The 19,862-nt window shown below is 36.3% G+C and overlaps 1 protein-coding gene across 1 annotated transcript in view; it reads left to right on the top strand.

The window, feature by feature from the left end:
• Nucleotides 1–19,862, top strand: part of LOC128737694 (exostosin-1) — a 355,143-nt gene that overhangs the window by 243,599 nt on the left and 91,682 nt on the right. The gene's annotated exons all lie outside the window — the stretch shown is intronic.

Raw genomic sequence — 19,862 nt, 5'->3', positions numbered from 1 at the left:
TCAATCAGGACACAATTGGTCTGAGTACAGTCGCTCTTTGCACTATGGGCCAGAAATTAAAATTCGCGGTTAAACGGCATGTCTCAGCTCAATGTGGCAACTTTTTAAATAAAAAAAATATGCATCTTTTGAAGGGATCGTCCAATATTTTGGTGTTACTACAACAATTTAAGTAATAACTTTTTGAGTAAATGTTTTTTCATCTTTCTGGTTTCAAAATATTAAAGATAAACCAATTTCAAGTATTTTTTCTGAACAGATCCAACTTATACCTTTTACCCATTTTCAGTAATAGACCCCTCAAATCACATTTCTTCTTGTAACAGGTTTATTTCAACAGACAGCTCAATGTGATGTTCCAGAAAACATTTTGCACATAAAAGAGCAATATTTTAGGTTAAAAACCGTTTTATGAAAAATCCGAATATCTTATCCATCTGCATTATCCATCTACATCTACAATTAGTTTGCATACAAATTTGTAGGGAATTGTTGAAGCTATGTGCCCAAATGTTTATTTCAGAGAATACCTGGGAACTCTCGATTTTGGTTATAGATTTTTTATCAATCGCCTTTCATCTATGTTTTTCTGTCTGTCATCTTTTATTTTACTTCGTGTGATTTATCGGTTCGGTGGTTTGATCGTTTTATAATTTTCATTTCTGGCATTTTTACATTGTTTTTTTTTGTTATTTGTCACTGTCTTTTACCGCATTCTTGGCTTCTCCTCATTGCGTATTTTTGACCTCATTTGTAGTCTGTTTTGGCCTTTAGTGTCACTGTTTAGCAGTCGTTTAATAATGTCTTCATCGCCTGTTCTGCATCTATTTCTGATCTTTTTGACATTGTTTGTTATTTCTCTGGTGTTTTTTGGCATCGTATTCGTATTTCATCATATTTTTGTTGTCTTTCGTGTTTTATTTTCATCAGTTTTTCGCCTACTTGTCATCAGTTTTACTTAATCTTTTCGCCACCTCTTCACCCTCTTTTTGTAGCCTATTTTCTGTCTTTTCGTCATTCTTATGGTGTTTTTTCGTTAATTTTTGTTGATTTTTCGACATGTTTTCGCCGTTTTTCTGTTATCTGTCTGTCGTATTTCAGTCGTCTTTTCACGGTCATTTTGTCATCTTGACGTCACATTTCCGTCATTTGTCTTTCATTTTCTGACTCCGTTTTTATATTTTTATCGCTTTTTTCAACAGCTTTTTATCATTATTGTCGTCTTTTTTGTTGCTGTTTGGCTTATTTTAGCATTGTCGCTTTATCGATTTTTTTTTCATTTGTTTGTTATCTTCCCATCGTTTTTAATTGTCTTTTCAGTACCTTTTGGTACATCTTTTCTCGTTGTCCTGTTTGATTTGAAGACAACAAAAACTGCCACAAAAGACGATCATTAAAACTGTCACAGAGGCCTTTTAACCCCACCCCAAGTAACAATTCCAAGTTTTATTACGTTCGTATAATGGTTTTCATGACCAATTTCATAAAACCGCTAATAAAACTATGAGCTCCACCAGAACTTTCTGATGACCGCTATAAAACTGCTTTCTGATCAAGTGGCCCACTCCTCAGAATGTTTTCATAACCGCTAGAAGAATCAGGTTATAAGCTGAAGTAGTCGTATCACGCTCTGCTCAAAGCAGCAATATAACCGGTCAAGCTTTCGCTGCTTGACAGCCATCGCCATAATTTAAAAAAGCTTTTCGCTTTCGTATTTCGCTTTTCGCTTTTCTGGCAAAAGCTAAATAAGTTCACTAGCTTTGTCAACTTGAAAATATATCTGTGAGAAGAAAAGTTTAGGTTTTACTGACATATCATTCTGAACGATTTGGTTTAAAGCGACCAGAATAAAATATCCCATAGAATATTTATTAAATTTTAAGCAATGTCATTGGCTTGCAGCATGTGCGCATTTAATTTCATCGTGCATATTGATATGATAGGTCGATAAAATCAGCTCGCCACTGAAATTTTGCAATTTTCAAAAACTGGTTGTTTTAACAAATTGAAAATATTCAGCTAGTCTCAATTTCTAGCAAAATCATTTTAGTTGCTTCCTCTGACAGGAAAACCGATTGATAATAACTTTTTTTTCTGCAAAACACCTTGCTTTGATGAATTGTAGTTTGCGAGCTAAAACAAAATACTAGAATAGGGCAATATGGCTTCGCAAAATAAAATGATTTTTGTGTTGAACTTTGGTATTCTTCATAATAGCAGCAAAAAACTGTTTGGTGAGGGTGTTACCGTTTTAATACCTCTATAAAACTAACAGATTTATTGCGGTTTGACAAGTAACCGATTAATTTTGATTGGTGCGCCATTTTGTATTGATACGCCACACGTATGGTAGGTTTGTAAGAGACGTGGTGCAGCCAACAAGTTTTAACGTGGTAATACAAGCAACCATAAGAAATTTGCTTTATTAACAGTTTTATTATGGTTTTCTAGCTAGCTATAAGTGTGTTTGGAATCGTATTCTCTTGGTATTGCGCTATACTATAATAAAACCAGAGGTAATGATTAATACCTCAATAAAACCTTTATAAAATTCAAGTAAAACCAAGTGGCTTTAGAATTGTTACTTGGGACGTCCTTCTGGCATATAAAAAAAGAACATCCACAATGTTATGTATTTCACTTTCGTTTCGTCGTTCTTTTGTTGTCTATATCCGTCGTCTTTTTTGCATATTTTGTCGTCTTTTTGACGCTTTCTAAACGATTTTTTGTTCGTGTTATCTGTCTTAATTGTTTTTTTATGGCTTTTTGCCTTTTTCGTCGATGTTTTGGCTTCCTTTCGAAGTCATGTTGTCGGCTATCTACCGTATTTCGTCGTTTTTACGCATGTTTCGTCGTGTTTTTGACGCTCTTTAAACGTCGTTTTATCATGACTTTTGGTTTAGCGTCTTTTCGTTGTTTTCATCATATTTTCATGTTATTTCCGTCTTATTTTGAGCTCCGTTTTCGGCATTTTTCGTTGTTTTTTTGCGTTTTGGCGTTTTTGTCATTATTTTGGTTGCTATTTTGGAATGTTTTCGTCATCTTTTCTTCGTTTTATATTGGCATGTTTTGTCATCGTTTTGGCTTTTTGTTGTTGTCTTTTCATCTATTTTTGCTGTTTTATTGCTGTCCTGTTTGCTGTTAAGGTCAAGCAGGACAAGCAGTCTTTTTACTGTCTTTCTGTCGTTCTTTTCTTGTCTTTGTGTCGTGTATACGCCATCTTTTCGCAGTCTTTTTTTTGCTATTTTAATTGTTTTTTGCCAGTTGTTTTTGTCCTTGTTTTACCGTCTTTTAACTTTCTCTCCATCGCCCTTTCTATATCGATTTATAGTCATTTATTCATTTTGTACTGTCTTTTTTGGCATTTATTGTTGCTACTCTGGTTTTTTCGGTCTCTTTTCGTCGGCATAACTTTTGTCATTTTGTCATTATCTTTTCGTTGCCTCTTCGTCATGTTATTGTTGTCTTTTCGATACCTCTACGTCGTCATTGGTCATCTCTTTGTTGTCTTCTTTTCGTACACTGCCATATTTCTGTCGTGTTTTGTGTTTTGTCACCATTTCAACGTATTTTCGTCGTTGTTTAAAGTCTGCTTTTGGCATTTTTTGTCGCGTTTTCGTCGGATATTGCCGTTTTCATTGTCTTTTCTGTTTTGATGGTTTTTCACATTTTTAAACGTCGTTTTGTCATGTTTTTTTGTTTTCTCTGTAGTATTTAGTCACGTTATTTTGTCGCTGTTTTAACTTTATTTCGTCATCGTTTGTTTTTTCGATGCCTTTTCGTCGTTATTTTGTCTTTTTTTTGTGTGCGGCATATTTTTGTAAGGTCATTGCAAATAATTCCAAAAGTTTTTGTCACCCCCCCCCCCCTTGGAAATTGGCTTGCAAAATCGGGGGGCAAAAAAATAATTTGTGGTGTATAAGTTAATTTTCTTTCATAACATCAATTGTATGTATACAACCTGAAAAACTCGAAAAATGAGTGTACGAGTTGAGTTAATGCTTCTAGCACGAAACCAAAATGGAAATTCGAACACCGAAATTTCCGAAAATCGGCCGAAAAATTTTTCTTTCGTTTTTGTCTTTTTTCGTAGATTTTTGCATGGAAAATAATAACGTATATTTTAAAAGCAAGAATAGATTTGGTTTTCACGTTTAAACTTTAAATAAAAATGCCTAAAATCAATATTTTTTTTGCTCGATTAAAAAAATCTCTTTGTTTTTTTTCGCCCCCCCCCCCCATCAGTGGCACAACACCGGAAGGACAAAAACTTTATAAAACATTTGCAATGGCCTAATTTCTCTGTCGCATATTTATTTTTGCCTTGTGCCGTTTTTATCGACATTTTTGTTGCTGTTTTGGTCTTTGTTTCGATGTTTTTGTTTTGGTTTGTTGTCATCTTTTCATCGTCTTTTGGCGTCGTTTGTTTCGTTGTCTCTTCATCACTTTGTTGTCAATTTTTCGTTATTCTGTTTGTTGTCAAGACAACAGAAGTGTTACATTTCTACTATCTTTTCAAGTTCTTGCATTATTATTTTTAACATGTTTCGTCGTCACTTTCACGCTCGGCTAGAGGGTGCCGCTAGATAGATGCTTCATGGTCAGATTTTCAATCACTAGTTAGTGAAAACTAATGAGGTCTTTGCAACGATTAAACCTAGACCAATTTGATGTCCTTGCTTGGGAAATACACTAGACAAACACCCTTATTCTGCGAGGCGAGTGACGTGACTATTTGGAGTCACCGCGAATCAGGTGACATTTGCCACGTAGGTGACTCGCTTTGTCACCTAGGTGACACGGTCTGTCACTTAGGTGACAGAGGTTTCTTACCTAGGTGACTCGGTTGTCACCTAGGTGACTCGACTCGCCGTGGCGAGTCACGGCGAGTGACAATTGTCGTATTGAGTCACGTGACTCGCAGAATAAGGCGTGATACACAAATTACGTAACGCAAAAATTCCGGTTTTTTGACCCCCTCCCTCCCCTATGTAACATTAAGTAACGATTGGCACAACCCCCCCATTAAATTACGTAACGTTAACCAAACCTTCCCCCCTCCGTACCTCAACATTTAATAAAAATGGCTTGAACCGCATTTCTTTTTAATTTTTAAGAAATTCAACCCAATTAGCAAGATTAGCAAGTTAGCAAGCTTCATATTAAAAACAACAATCAGGTATCGGCCCATGTTAAGCTTAAATAGTAAAAAAGCAAAGCCATGGGTATAAACGTCCTGTTGAGAACTTGACCCTTTTTTATTTGTCATTTGTCATTGTTTGTCATCGTTGTTTATCGACAGTCTTCGCAGCCGGCTATTAGAGTATAGGACAATTACGGGGCTAGTGCAATGATCCTACTGGCTCTATAGCAGCATCTCCTGGCCGAGATTCGAACATACGACGGCTTGTTAGGCCTACGATGCTGGCCCCCGAAGCAAACTGGGCAGCCTGAAATGGTCTTCAACCGTAATAACTGGAAATTTAGTAGGATTATCTTCAGCAGCTACAAACCATAATTTTGTATCATAATTTTCATTAGTATAAACCGATTCACTGTTTTCCACCTCCAACACGTCCTTTCCTCATTTGGCAACTGCCTTTTTGGTATTCATAAATTTGTTACGTAACTATTCTCATGACTCCCCCTCCCCCCTATGTAACAACAAGTAACGCTAACTCGACCCCCCTCCCTCCCCTCTAAGCGTTACGTAATTTGTGGACGAAGCCTAAGGGCAAAAGTGACAAAGTCTGAAGTCTCTTCGTGCTAGAAAAAAATGACGAAAACTCCTTGTCCCAACAGATCGTAAATTCTTTACGGCGATACGATTAAACCTAGGCGAATTTGATATCTGTGTTGGAAAAGTGCGCTATAGTTTTAGTGTTCTCTTGTAATACGATTCAACGGCGCACGTTTGCCATTTCATTGGAAGAGTAATGAAAAGAGAATGTATTGTGTTATGGCAAGGTGCTACTGATAAAAAGGGATCGAAGTAATAAAATGCTTACGGCCTCTGCTTGTTCTTTCTTCTTTGTATTTTAGAGTTCTTTTCGTCGTCTTATTGTTGTGTTTTCTGAAGGCTTAAAAATTCAACAATTTTCAATTATTACGTAAAAAGACTAAAGCTAAATAATGAAAATAGAACAAGAATGCCAGCTTCTTGGTTTTAAAGAATAACTGTATTCGATTGACAGTAGTGAAGGTGAATATATTACGGTCGGAGAGGGAGCCTCAAAGTGAGGAATATCATACTATCAACGCATAAAATGATAAAAAAAATCTATCTGCCGATAAAGTGAAAAATGCAAGTTCATATTGACTCCTTTTTTCCGGAGTGTGTTCCGCTGATGGTTCTGCCATCTTAGGTATAACTAGCAGGATACAGGATTTCATACTGAGCCGCTTGATCCGAAACAGACGCTGTTTAAGCCGCTCCTCACGTGAAATAAATAATCGTATCTCTTCCGCTTTTCTACTGAAGTTATTTTTATAGTGCAGTTGTTTGGTTTTCTTTAGCTAAATTTAAACATTTAAACAAGCCTCTGCTTACATTTAAGTAGAGCACACGAATAAATGGCAACGGAAAGACGTTCTTATTTGAACGTAAAAAACTGAAAACCCAGTAACATGATTATTAACAACATGTTTTCTTCCATTGCATTGGTGAAAATGTAGCCGGTTTGTTGCACTATACTAACAGAGTGTGACTTTTTCTCATAGCATTGTAGACGTGACTGATGTTGGATAGTTGGACCCAAAAAAGTTCTGTAATATTGCGCAGTTAGAAGAGCACGTTCTTCTTAAATGTTTTTTTATTTGACTTTTTATCATTTCTGGGTAGTCACGGTGTCAAAACCAGGAAATTCCCTTAGCTTCATTATTTAACTATGAGAATTATTCTTTTCCTCAACGAAGACTCGCTGTAAACTGTCTGAAATCACGTTCCGCTGCTTAAGCTGTTTTAGTTTTATATGTTCGAAAACTGAAAGCGTTGCAGTTGAATATAGAAGAGAAAAATGCAATAAATACTGCAAATTAGTTCTACCGTCCGACAGCCAGTCACAGTACGGACATTAAGTAGAATGTTTAAAGATTGAAACTTGGATTTGAATTTATCTACTCATATATAGTTGGCCGCTCAATAAACATTAATTATTGCATGTGGAAATGTGGCTCGTTTAATATGAATCCAAACTAACTTGATTATGAAAAAGGACACCAAAGAGTAATGGGTCATAAACTATTTGCCACAGAAACGAAAACTTCCGCTCAACTCTAAACCGGAATGCTTTCAAATCTGTATAAATAAGGTCAATTTGCAGTTTTTGTCCACATGTACCAGATATAAACCGAATCTGTATTGTATCATTCCTTTGATAAAAAAAAAGCAAACTCGATCTCTTTTTCCTTAGGGGAAAGTCCTGTAGTTATCCTGTTTCATGAAATTCCAAATTCGTACCGCACACACACAGTCGGTACGCCAACTTCCCCTTCGCATTAAATTCATGCAATTATCCGCTATGATCAACCCGCAGAGCCTAATAAAACCCGGCATTAGCCTCGGAGAATCGACCGTATGATAGTTCATTGTTCTCGAAATGGGGTGTCATCTGTGTTCGGTCGCTTGTTCGGGAATCTTTTTATTGTTTGCCAGGCCATTTCTCTGTCAGCAATGATGATAACGCGCGGTGACGACGTCGTTTAAACACAAACCGTCGGTCGGTGCAGTTCATTTCCGGTGCCGTTGCTACTGCTGCTGCTCTCTTCACTGTTATGATCTCGTTCGTCGGTTAAGCGACTGAAGCCTGCAAGCTAACCGGTGCATTGTGTGCGCTGCTCCACTTCGGTTCGGCCGAGAAAACACCGTGCTGATGCTGATAGGATACACAATAAGCACCCGGCAGAGACAGGCTATCCGGTTCGCTGGAAAGAGCGTATACGTGTGCTTCGGGGGTAAACTTTGAGGAAACAAACAAAAACACGGATTTCATCTATACCAACTTTTCAGAGTGCTACATTCGATTTGATCAGTAGAACACCGGGAGGAGGTCGAGCCAGGTCCACCCGTCGAGCTGAATGTGTGTATGTGTGCCTGTACGTGTTTGCCTAGGAGGAATATGTTTTTCCACGGATGCTCTTCCTACTCGACGTGAAGTGTTATGCTCCTTTTGTTTCAGATTCTTCAACTGGACTCTGGGCTGCGTCTCCTTTCGTGTTTCCAGTTATTATTAGTTTTCGCTACCGGGCGATGTTTGTCTTGTTTCCACTCCGGATATGTTTGCTTGCATTATCATCAACGCGGCGGCGGCGGCGGCAGTGAGATTCTCGTTTGTGCACTTTGCTGCTTCTTGCCGGGCCATTGGCCTAGATTCCACGTTCCACGCCCACGTCCACGCCCACACCCACACCCGCCCGGTACGGTACACCGTATCGGCTCTGTGACACTCCGGCTCCTGACAGAAAGGACCACACAATTCATCGGCAACTCGTTGGCAATGCAATTTCAGTTTTTCCCTGTCATGCTGGCTGGCTGCTGTTGTTTCTTGTGTTCTACGTTCCAGGCCATGCTCGTAAAATGAAAAGTTTTTTTTTTCAATGCATTCTTTTCCACTAGGTTTTTCGTGGCAAAATTCTCTGTGTTTTTTTTCTCGCTTTGTTTAAGGATGTTGCTGTTGCATTTGCTGTCCACTTGTTTGATAGTTTTACGTTTTCCAGCAAAGTTGGTAGAAAGTTAGTATTGGAATATTTTCCATACGCATCGAGCTCTAAATTTTCTGTTTAAATTATACCTGCATTTCGTGCGAAATTCTTGACGGTAATTGCCGAATTTTAAAACTCGACCATCCATTTACAAGCATCCTTTACGGTGCATCAAGTTGAACTGAAAAACCTGTTAGATGAAAGAAAATTACCCTCCAACAGTACAATAAAAAATGCGTTCCAACTCAAAGCAGCGAAAATATGAAAAGAAGCAAACTCCTGGTCACCAGCGCAGAATTTAAAAAATCCAACGTTTTCTATTGTAACCGGGAAACCAAGCGGAAATAGAATGGTAGTTCTCTGTTTGTTATGGCGACGATGGAGAAACATATTACAGCAAATCCAGCTGTTTGCGAGGCACGGTCTCTAACACTACTAATCAGTAATTCTGCGAAAAAAGAGAAGTTCTCTGCTCTAATTATAGAGTAGTCTAATATTGACTTGACACTTGTTTTTTTTAATGTTAAAAAAATCCGACTAAAAGCGATTGTACCGCCTTTCTCTACCAGAATGATGCACCATTTCCTCGTGGTTCATTTGTCTTTGAAGGCATTGTTTCCTCACTATTCCTGTTGTTTTCGCGTTTGTGTTTTTTTTTAGTTTTGTCTAGTGCGATAGTTTGAATAATGCAAAGCTCGTCGCAAAAATGTTCTATCTGGAGGAATGTAAGCCAACCAAATGTGCAGATGCAAAATCCTGCCGGCTAACAAAACATTTTCCGACCGGACCATTACTGGCGCGCCAACCAGCGAGTTAATGACCGGTGCCTCGGTCGGTGGAGTTTCAACTAGTTTTCACCGAAATGGAGTGAATTTGCAGACAAATAATTCCGTTCGCCACGATAGTTTTTTATTTTTGGACAAATTCATGAAAGTGGAAACTTTGCATTCCAAAATTTATCTACGTAAAACTGTTTTTTCCGTGAACAAAATTTAAACTCTGTCAGACTAAATCACACAGCGTTTGCATCAATCTAGAACTAATGCGGACGCATGGTTAGCCATCAATCATAAGCTTCAAATTAGTACGAAACCGCAACGCTCTTAAAAAATTACTTAAATTTACTGCGATTTTCTACCTAATTACGCCAGCAAAAAATGCAAGTCTAAATTACCATCTTACCATCTGGGAGGAAAACATCTATCTACCTCCGACGGATGGACGTTGAGTGGAAAATTCTCTGCACACACACCCTGCGTACCGGTTGAAGAACCGCATCAATCAGCCGTAAAATGCTTACTTCTTGCCGAGTACTATTACTCATTAGCCGCAGTTAATTAATCCGACGAGCTGCTCTATCCCGCCGACGAACGTCTGCGGGCAGAGAGCGGTGATGCCGTCTGCCATCAGTTCTACCCGGAGGATTTTCCCACAAGCCCCGGGCCCCGGGCCCCGATTCCGGCCGTCGAGTATTCCTGCTGCCTGCGGTGAGTTATATCTTCTCATTGAGCCAACTAGCTTGGACGGGAGCCAACCTCGAACGATGGACACATTTTTCTCTTTCGTCGTTCAGCAGCTCCGGAGGGCCATAATTTACTTCTGTTTTCACATTCAACAGACTAGACGACGGTGATTGTGCCAGCGGAACTGGAATAAATTAAGTCTGCGCTCGCATTCACCCAGGAATATCCTGGCTTTGGATTGAGCCTTGCAAAAAAGTAAAACGCAGCTCAAGCTGCGATGCAGCGAGGGGATTTCGCAGACGCTGACGTTGCTGTTCACGCACTCACCACCGCGGTTTAACTATTCTGACCGGGATATTTTCTCTAGAAAACATATGCTTTCTATACTGCAGTGTGGCAGTGTGTATTTTTAACTTTCCATGCAACTTATTGCACATTCAGCTGTTCTAGCTTTTTTGGACTGTTTTGATTATCGGTTATTTCTTCCTAAAAATATTAACTCTATTGATTTTCCTTTACTTCCACATTTTTTTCATTTTAGTGCTACTTAACTGATCCTTTGATTGACTTTGATCCTTTGACTTACGGACTTTTCGGATAGACCGTTGTTCTGCTTTTATTTCAAATTTTAAATTCTCAACGTTTTAACTTTTTAGCTCTCTGAAATTTTAACTTATATTTTAAATTTTTGAAATTGAATTAAAAATCTTTATTTACTAGTTTAACTATCTTGCTATTAACTGTCTTGTTTTTCGAACTTTCTTGGCATTCTTAACGTTCTCGATTTTCTTTATTTTCTTCATTTTATTAAGTTCCCAGGTTACTAACTCAACTAAGGAAACATTAGAGTTAATGATGAGAACACATTTTCCCTGTTCAATCATTAATACATGCGGAGACCAAAGTGCACCGGCATTGAGAACTGTAAATCTTGAAACCAGGACAGACATTCTCGAAATAGCGAGTGAAATGACTGGGTTAGATAGAAACAGGAATGATGCTTGTACTTTGGCCAAAAAATTTTTTACAAGAAGCAAGGTTGAATGGGCGATTGACACTTTTGAACCCTTCAAATCACCGGGTAGGGATGGAATTTTTCCTGTACTACTACAGAAGGGCAAGGCGTTTTTAACACCTATTCTAACAAACCTTTTTCAGTCAAGCCTGATACTAGGTCATATACCAGCAGTATGGCGACAAGTACGGGTCACGTTCATTCCGAAGGCTAATAAGAAGGATAAGACTTCACCTAAATCCTTCAGGCCGATAAGCTTATCGTCCGTTGTGTTAAAAACAATGGAAAAAATAATTGATGAGCATATAAAATCATCATATTTAGCCAAAGATCCTTTGAGCGAATATCAATTCGCATATCAAGAAGGCAAATCTTCAATAACAGCAGTACAAACTGTTGTAAAAAAACTAGAAAAGTCTTTTGAAGCGAAAGAAATTTCACTAGGTGCCTTCCTTGACATAGAAGGCGCATTTGATAATTCATCTCATAATTCAATGATTACGGCTATGACGAAACGTGGTTTCGATATATCCATTATCGACTGGATTAGCGAAATGTTATCAAAAAGGGAGATATCAGCAAGCCTTGGAAGCTCATCTATAAGCATTAGAGCAGTAAAAGGTTGCCCACAAGGAGGCGTAATATCACCTCTACTGTGGTCTTTAATAGTTGATGATCTTCTTCAAAAGTTGACGGCGCTAGGCTTTGAAATAATTGGCTTCGCAGATGATATAGTCATAATTGTTCGAGGAAAATTTGATTCTATTATCGCTGACCGAATGCAAATGGCTTTAAATTTGATTTCATCATGGTGTGATAGGCAGGGTCTCAGCATAAATGCCAATAAAACTACTATCATACCATTTACGAGAAGGAAAAAATTTACATTAAATAACATCAGATTGAAAGGAACACTTTTAAAACTTTCAGACACTGTTAAATATCTTGGAGTATTTCTTGACAGAAAACTCAATTGGAACACACATCTAGAGCAAGCAGTAAACAAAGCAACAAATGCTCTATGGATATGTAAAAGAACGTTTGGTAAGCAATGGGGACTGAAACCGAAGATGATCCAGTGGATCTATTCGGCCATTGTCAGACCCAGGATTACCTATGCTTCGTTGGTCTGGTGGCCAAAAACGAAAGAGAAAACTACCCAAACAAAGCTGGAAAGACTTCAAAGGCTAGCCACTCTCTCAATAACAGGTGCAATGAGAAGTACACCTTCGAAGGCATTGGATGCTTTACTCTATATACTTCCATTGCATCAGTTTATACAATTAGAAGCTGAAAAAAGTGCTCTGAGGATCAAAAGATCAAAGAACCTTTTTGAAGGGGACTTAAGTCATCTCAGTATTCTAAAAACTATTAGTATAAATCCTCTTGTAACCAGTAATGAAGATTGGATGGAGAAAAAATACAACTTCAACCGAATATTTCGTGTATTTGAGCCTAGACGTGATTCCTGGGAAGATGCTGGTCCCGATATTCGTCCAGGCTCGACAGTTTTCTATACAGATGGTTCAAAAATGGACAATCAAGTGGGAGCAGGAGTCACTGGCCCAGGAATAGACATGTCAATTTCTATGGGCAGATGGCCAACTGTATTCCAAGCTGAAATACAAGCAATTCTAGAATGTACGACTGTGTGCTTGCGCAGGAACTATAAACATTCAAATATATGCATCATGTCCGACAGCCAAGCAGCTCTAAACGCTCTAAAGTCGGCGACATGCACATCAAAACTTGTCTGGGAATGTATTCAATCACTCCAAAAATTGTCTCGTCGTAACCAAGTCAACTTGTACTGGGTCCCAGGTCACTGTGGAATTGATGGAAATGAGAGAGCTGATGCACTAGCAAGACTCGGATCATCTCATCAATTTGTAGGACCTGAGCCCTTCTGTTGCTTATCTGCTTCTGCTTTAAAAATGGAGCTAAAAGCATGGGAATGTACGAAAGTGGAATCAAATTGGAATAACACTTTCAATGCTAGGCAGTCGAAACGTTTCATCGTTTTCTTGACTTTTTTTGCAATCCTTGATTTATTTGGCTTTCTTATCGTTTTTGACTTCATTTTTATAACTTGATTTTTTACGTAACTTTCTTGACTTGACTTTTATGACGTAATTAGTTTTCTGGACTTTTGACTTTCTTGACTCTCCTAATTATCATGGATTATTTAATTTACTTATTTTTGTTGTCATTCTTGACCTTGTTGATTTAATTTCACTCTCTCGATGTTCTTGACCTTCTTGAATTTGTTGACTTCCTTGACTTTCTTGTCCTTCTGAACTTTCTTGACTCAGTCTCTGGACTATCTTGATTTTCGTAACTTTCTTGACTTTCCTGACTCTTCATTATTAAAGCTTACCTGTCTTCCTTGTTTTTATTGTCTTTTTTGACTTTCTTGTTCTGTTTAACTTTCTCGCCGTTCTCGACTTTCTGGATTTTCTGGATTTTTTGACTTTCTTGATATTTTTTTGACTTTCGTGATTTTGTTGACTTTTTTGACTTTCTTGATTGTTGGAACTTAGTTGACTTCATAGATTTTATGGACTTTTTTGACACACTTCACTACCATAGTTCCTGTTCCCTGTTTTTACTTTTTTCGACATTCTCGTTTTTCTTGATATTCGAGACTTTCTTGACTTTTTAGATTTTCCTGGCATTCTAGATATTTTTGGTTTTCGTTTTTTAGTTTATTTTTATTTTAATGTGGTTTTACCCATTTGGTCATTCACCTTCTTGACTTTCTTAATTTTTGGAACTTTCTTCACATTGTTTGGCTTTCTTGACTATCTTGATTTTCTTAACTTTTCTCATACCTTTGGCTTTATTGACTTTTTTGATTTTGATTTTCTTGATTTTGTTAACGTTCTTGACTTTCTTGTCTTATTTGACTGTCGGAATTTTTTTAATTCTCTTGACTTTTTGGAATTTTTTGACTTTCTTTTTTCTGTTTGATTATAGTCACTTTGACGGCTTTAACAGTCATTCAGCACTTCTGCGAGGTTGGGGTTTGAACACGTTCTCGCCGTGAGAGGCGTGAATGCTAAGCTCTACACCGGCATCGACCCAATTTGATTATCTGGACTTTTTTGACTTTCTTGATTTTGTTAACTGACTTGACATTCTTGGTTTTCTTCGCATTCTTGATTTTTTTGACCTTTGTGACTTTCTTGAATTTCTTGGCCTTCTTAACTTTCTCAATTTGCTTGACTATTTTCAATGTAAAAATTTTCAGGGAAAATATATTTTTTTTATTTTCGCTTGTGAAGGAAAGCCCGTTGGAGTGAAACTCCTTTTTAATTTTTCCGTTTTTTTTAAATTTCTAATTTTCTGAATTTTCTAACTTTCGATTTTCGATTTTTGAATTTTCAATTTTTAACTTTTGATCCTAGGTTTCAGACTTGCCTTTAGACTTTGGACTAGTGACTTTTTATTCTTGACTTTGGACTTTTGACTTTTGGCTTTTGACTTTTGACTTTTGAGTTTTAATTTTTAATGTTTGATTTTTGACTTGTGACATTTGACTTTTGACTTTTAACCTTGACTTTAGATTTTGGATTTTGGATTTTTGCCTTTTGAATTGGAATTTAGATTTTAGACGTTTGGGCTTTTAAAGTTTGACTTTTAACTTTAGACTTTTGGCTTTTGACTTTTGACTTTCAACTTTTAACTTTTGACTTTTGGCTTTTGACTTTTGACTTTTGACTTTCAACTTTTAACTTTTGACTTGAACTGTTGATTTTTGACTTTTGCCTTTTGACTTTTGACGTTTGACTTTTGACTTTTGAATTTTGACTTTTTACTTTTTACTTTTTGACTTTTTGCTTTTTACTTTTTACTTTTTACTTTTTACTTTTTACTTTTTACTTTTCACTTTTTACTTTTTACTTTTTACTTTTTACTTTTTACTTTATACTTTTTACTTTTTACTTTTTACTTTTTACTTTTTACTTTTTACTTTTTACTTTTTACTTTTTACTTTTTACTTTTTACTTTTTACTTTTTACTTTTTACTTTTTACTTTTTACTTTTTACTTTTTACTTTTTACTTTTTACTTTTTACTTTTTACTTTTTACTTTTTACTTTTTACTTTTTACTTTTTACTTCTTACTTTTTACTTTTTACTTTTTACTTTTTACTTTTTACTTTTTACTTTTTACTTTTTACTTTTTACTTTTTACTTTTTACTTTTTACTTTTTACTTTTTACTTTTTACTTTTTACTTTTTACTTTTTACTTTTTACTTTTTACTTTTTACTTTTTACTTTTTACTTTTTACTTTTTACTTTTTACTTTTTACTTTTTACTTTTTACTTTTTACTTTTTACTTTTTACTTTTTACTTTTTACTTTTTACTTTTTACTTTTTACTTTTTACTTTTTACTTTTTACTTTTTACTTTTTACTTTTTACTTGTTACTTGTTACCAAGCATGGAAAAAATCACATCAAACAGCATTCATCTTGAAATCATCGACGAACCTACTCATCGTAAGGTTTCAATCGCACTGACCATCTCTGTACAAAATTACGCACTCATACGAACGAAGCAGAACAAGCAAAGCAAAGGAAAATATGCGACAGCGTTCGTTGGTGGTTTTGTTCACGCGATGGATCTTTCGTGTGGTGTGTTCATTATACTACGAACGCTTGGGAAAAGATTCGCTTTTGAATGCATTCACTGAGTCGCAAAGAATCGTTCAAAAAAAATTCGTTCGAATGTTTCTTCCGCGATCGTTCGAATGTTTCTTGAGCGTTCGTTATTTATTAACCCCTCTATGCGGTCGGCATCATTTTTAAGCCCCGCAAAATTAAATGAAATAATCGTAATTTTTAGTGTTTTCTAATATTGTTTTACCAAATTTGGAAATTTTCTCTTCATAATCGCTACAGATTGTGATATATATGTCATTCGGTTCTGGATAGGGTTGAGATACCGGGCGTACCGGAACCGGGAAAACCGGTAGTATCGGCTGATTTTTCAATACCGAAATACCGGTACTGGCACGGGAGAATACAGGTTGTTTCGGTACCGACCAATGATGCAATTTTTCTAACATTCGTCCACAAAAACAAAGACGAGTAATAACTTTTGCAAATTTTGGAAACTGTGCGGAATGTTTTGATAAACCATTATAACGAGATTGGCGAAATCGTTGGTAAGGGTCCGCCGAGCGTTGGTTATGCGAGTAGAACTGAAGGAAAAATTTGAAAGGCCTGCAGAAGCACAAGGCAGTGGCAGCTTGAAGGGACTCGATTAGGCCCGTATTCCAAAAAAATAGGTCATATGAATTCACTTACAGTTGGATTTTCATTTTGGCATGGTTCGATTTTGGCAACAAAAGTATTCGTTTTTGGCAACACAAGATATTTCACTTCCAAAAATATGCTTAAATATCAATCAGTTTCCGCATACATCCCTTAAATGACGAAAAATGATGCCCTTAGTATGTTCATGAAAAAAAGTTATGTGCTTTTGAAAAATAAAATTTTTATTGCCGTAGAACTACGTCTTACCGCAGGGTGTCAATAACTTATTTGTACCGGACGGATAGCTCTTGGCGGACTTTTTAAACATAAAATTGTTGCAATCGTTGATTATGATATTTAGTCAATTTCTAAAGCATTTACATTCAATTTTTTCTCGTCAAGAAAGGGTCTCGATTTTGGCACGGTTTCGATTTTGGCAACATAGGCAACACGCATTTGTTGCCAAATTCGAAATCCTACTGTACTTCGAAACAAAGATTTGAAGAACAAGTATTTGACTATATGCTTTACGATACCTTGTGTACAGTCTGTCCTACGATGATAGATTCAGAGAGAAGATTTTGGGTGTCTGGCAATTTTGTTACAAAGGCATGGAGAATAGTGTATTGTATATTCTGTGCATCTTAAAGTCGAATTTTTGCAACCGCTAATTTTATTTAGAGTCTGTTATCTTATCTACACCGGTAGTATTATTTCCGGTTTTCGGACATTGTACTGCTAAAAATAATTAATACAGTTGGATTTAAAATTTGGCAACAAATGCCTGTCGCCTATGTTGCCAAAATCGAAACCGTGTCAAAATCGAGACCCTTTTTTAATATGAAAAAATTGAATGTACAGTGGACTCTCGGAAAAGTTAATCGATTGGGGAATGGGTCGATTAACTTTTCCGAACTATTAACTTTTCCGAGTAGTCCTAAAAATCACTGAAAATGATAAAAACAAAAGCGAAAAATACATTCTGGGATATCTAGCTTTTCACGAGCCATAATGGCGGACGTGTTCGTAATATTTGAACTGTATTTTTGACATTTCCCTAATACATCGCACGTTTTCTTTCCGTACATTCCTCTAGTTTTACAGTGAACGTGCGGAAAGAAAACGTGTGATGTATTAGGAAAATGTCTAAAACGCTGTTCGAATATTACGCCATTATAGCTCGTAAAAAGCTGGATAGGATACACATTTTTATGTATTTGGAAATTGTAATGGAAAGAAATATGTAGCAAGATCTTTATGAAACAATACTTAGTTCCTTTCAGTAAGTTCAAAATAATCGGTTACACAAGTTTACTTTTGTTTTTTCTGCGACTACGTTTTGATAATGTTCGCGCTTATTTTTAGTTCCTTGCTGTTCCTTCTTTGGCATTTAAAATTCATCTGAGTTTGCGCTTTTCCAGTATGTTATCAATAATCCTGAAGTAGTAACTATGTGCACGTATTGAACTATTGTTGCGACTGTCCGGTACAAAAGTTTAATTTAATCCCAGTTATGATGCGGCTCTTTATGAAACTGTTGAAAGGCGACAATAAACTGAAAAATGAGAAATAATGATAGAAGTGTGTGAACGAACACTTGGACAACCAATAAATTCAAACTCTCAGAAAAGTTAAGGCAAAAATTAACTTTTTAGAGCGTTGCATGAGAACTGATATTCGCTTAACTTTTCTGAACAATTAACTTTTCAGAGAGTTAACTTTTCCGAGAGTCTAAATGCATTAGAAATTGAGTAAATATTATTAATCAACGATTGCAATCATTTTATGCTTGAAAAGTCTGCCAAGAGCTATCTGTTCGGTGTAAGTAAGTTTTTGACAACCTGCGGTAAGACGTAGTCCTACGGCAATATAAATATTATTGTTCGAAACATTCTATAACTATAACAGCTAACTTTTTTTCATGAACACACTGAGGGTATCATTTTTGCGTCATTTAAAGCATGTATGCAAAAACTGACTAATATTTAACCATATTTTGTTAGGGAAATATTTTGTGTTGCCAAAAACGGATACTTTTGATATCAAAATCGAACCATACCGAATTCGAAATCCTACTGTGTTTCGAAAAAGTTTATCGACCCGATCCCCAATCGATTAACTTTACCGAGAGTCTACTGTACCTCTAACCGTCACAGCTATCCAGCAAAAATCACTTTAAAATTGTTTTACTTGATGCCACACGTGACCAACATCGATCGATAACATGATAACATGAAATAAAATAATTTAATTTTTAGATTGGTCACACAAAGCCCGCACGACTAATTTGCATCATTTCATTTTTATTTAGCCTGTTAATGATGAGCGATACTTAAAACATAAAACAAAAATGGCAGGATTATTCCGTCAATACCATTACAAAATCTGCTAAAATATAAGTTTCAGTTAGTGCCTTAGTTGAAAAACTGCATTGAATGTTCCTTGCATAGCTACGTATTGCGCGGTTTGCGCTTTACCAACAGCAAACATTCTTCTATTTCGTTCAGTAAGAAGATCGTTGAACGCATTCATTTGGATTCGCAATCATAGTTCGCAGATGATTCTTTCCAACACAATCTTTTGATTCAAATGATTCTAAATGAACCTCGATACAAAAGTTCCGATCTTGTTTGAATCATTCGCATTCTTCCTGCTGTAGGTCGGCGATTCATCGGTGAATTAACTCTGTAGGGTTCTATTCGGGAGCTTGCATGCGAGGGAGAATGATTGGAAGCAATACTTCGAAGCAAGCAATATATTCACCAAAAATAATGTGAGTGAATGAATTTTTCCATGCTTGCTTGTTACTTTTTACTTTTTATTATTTATTTTTTACTTTTCACTTTTTACTTTTTACTTTTTACCTTTTACTTTTTACTTTTTACTTTTTATTATTTACTTTTTACTTTTGTGCGTGCAGGGCGCTGTATCTCTATCAACTTAGGGACTATTTGCTTTAAGAAATGCTTTATTGGTTTCACTGTTCCTGTACTTTTACTGTCAGGTATTGTGAGACAATTAGTAATATGTGATTTTCTACATCTTCATGAGAATCGCCAAGAATTTTTCGTAATGTGTTTGTCAATGTTCTTACGTAAGTACTTTTTTTACACGGTTTGTTTTTTCCATTGGTAAAAACGGAGCAATTTAGGGACCATTAATTTATTTCTCAATACATTTGGGAGAGGTCCGACATTCGTCACGTAGTTTGTAAATTGTCCCTGAGTTGCACAGTTCTTGAGTAATCGAAAGAAGACAAACCGTGTAAGAAAAAACTTGAATATAATTTAATTATATTCTAATCATTTATGAAGCAAAATATTATTCTCAGTTTTCGTGATTGGTGTTCAGGTTCTGAGTGTTTTATTGCAAGGGATCAGCATCGCCTGCTTTCGTGCTTCGTTAGTTGCAAAAAACTTT

The sequence above is a fragment of the Sabethes cyaneus genome, chromosome 2, assembly GCF_943734655.1.
Source record: "Sabethes cyaneus chromosome 2, idSabCyanKW18_F2, whole genome shotgun sequence".
In the NCBI taxonomy this organism is placed as follows: domain Eukaryota; kingdom Metazoa; phylum Arthropoda; class Insecta; order Diptera; family Culicidae; genus Sabethes; species Sabethes cyaneus.
This window is presented reverse-complemented; position numbering and strand designations above follow the sequence as displayed.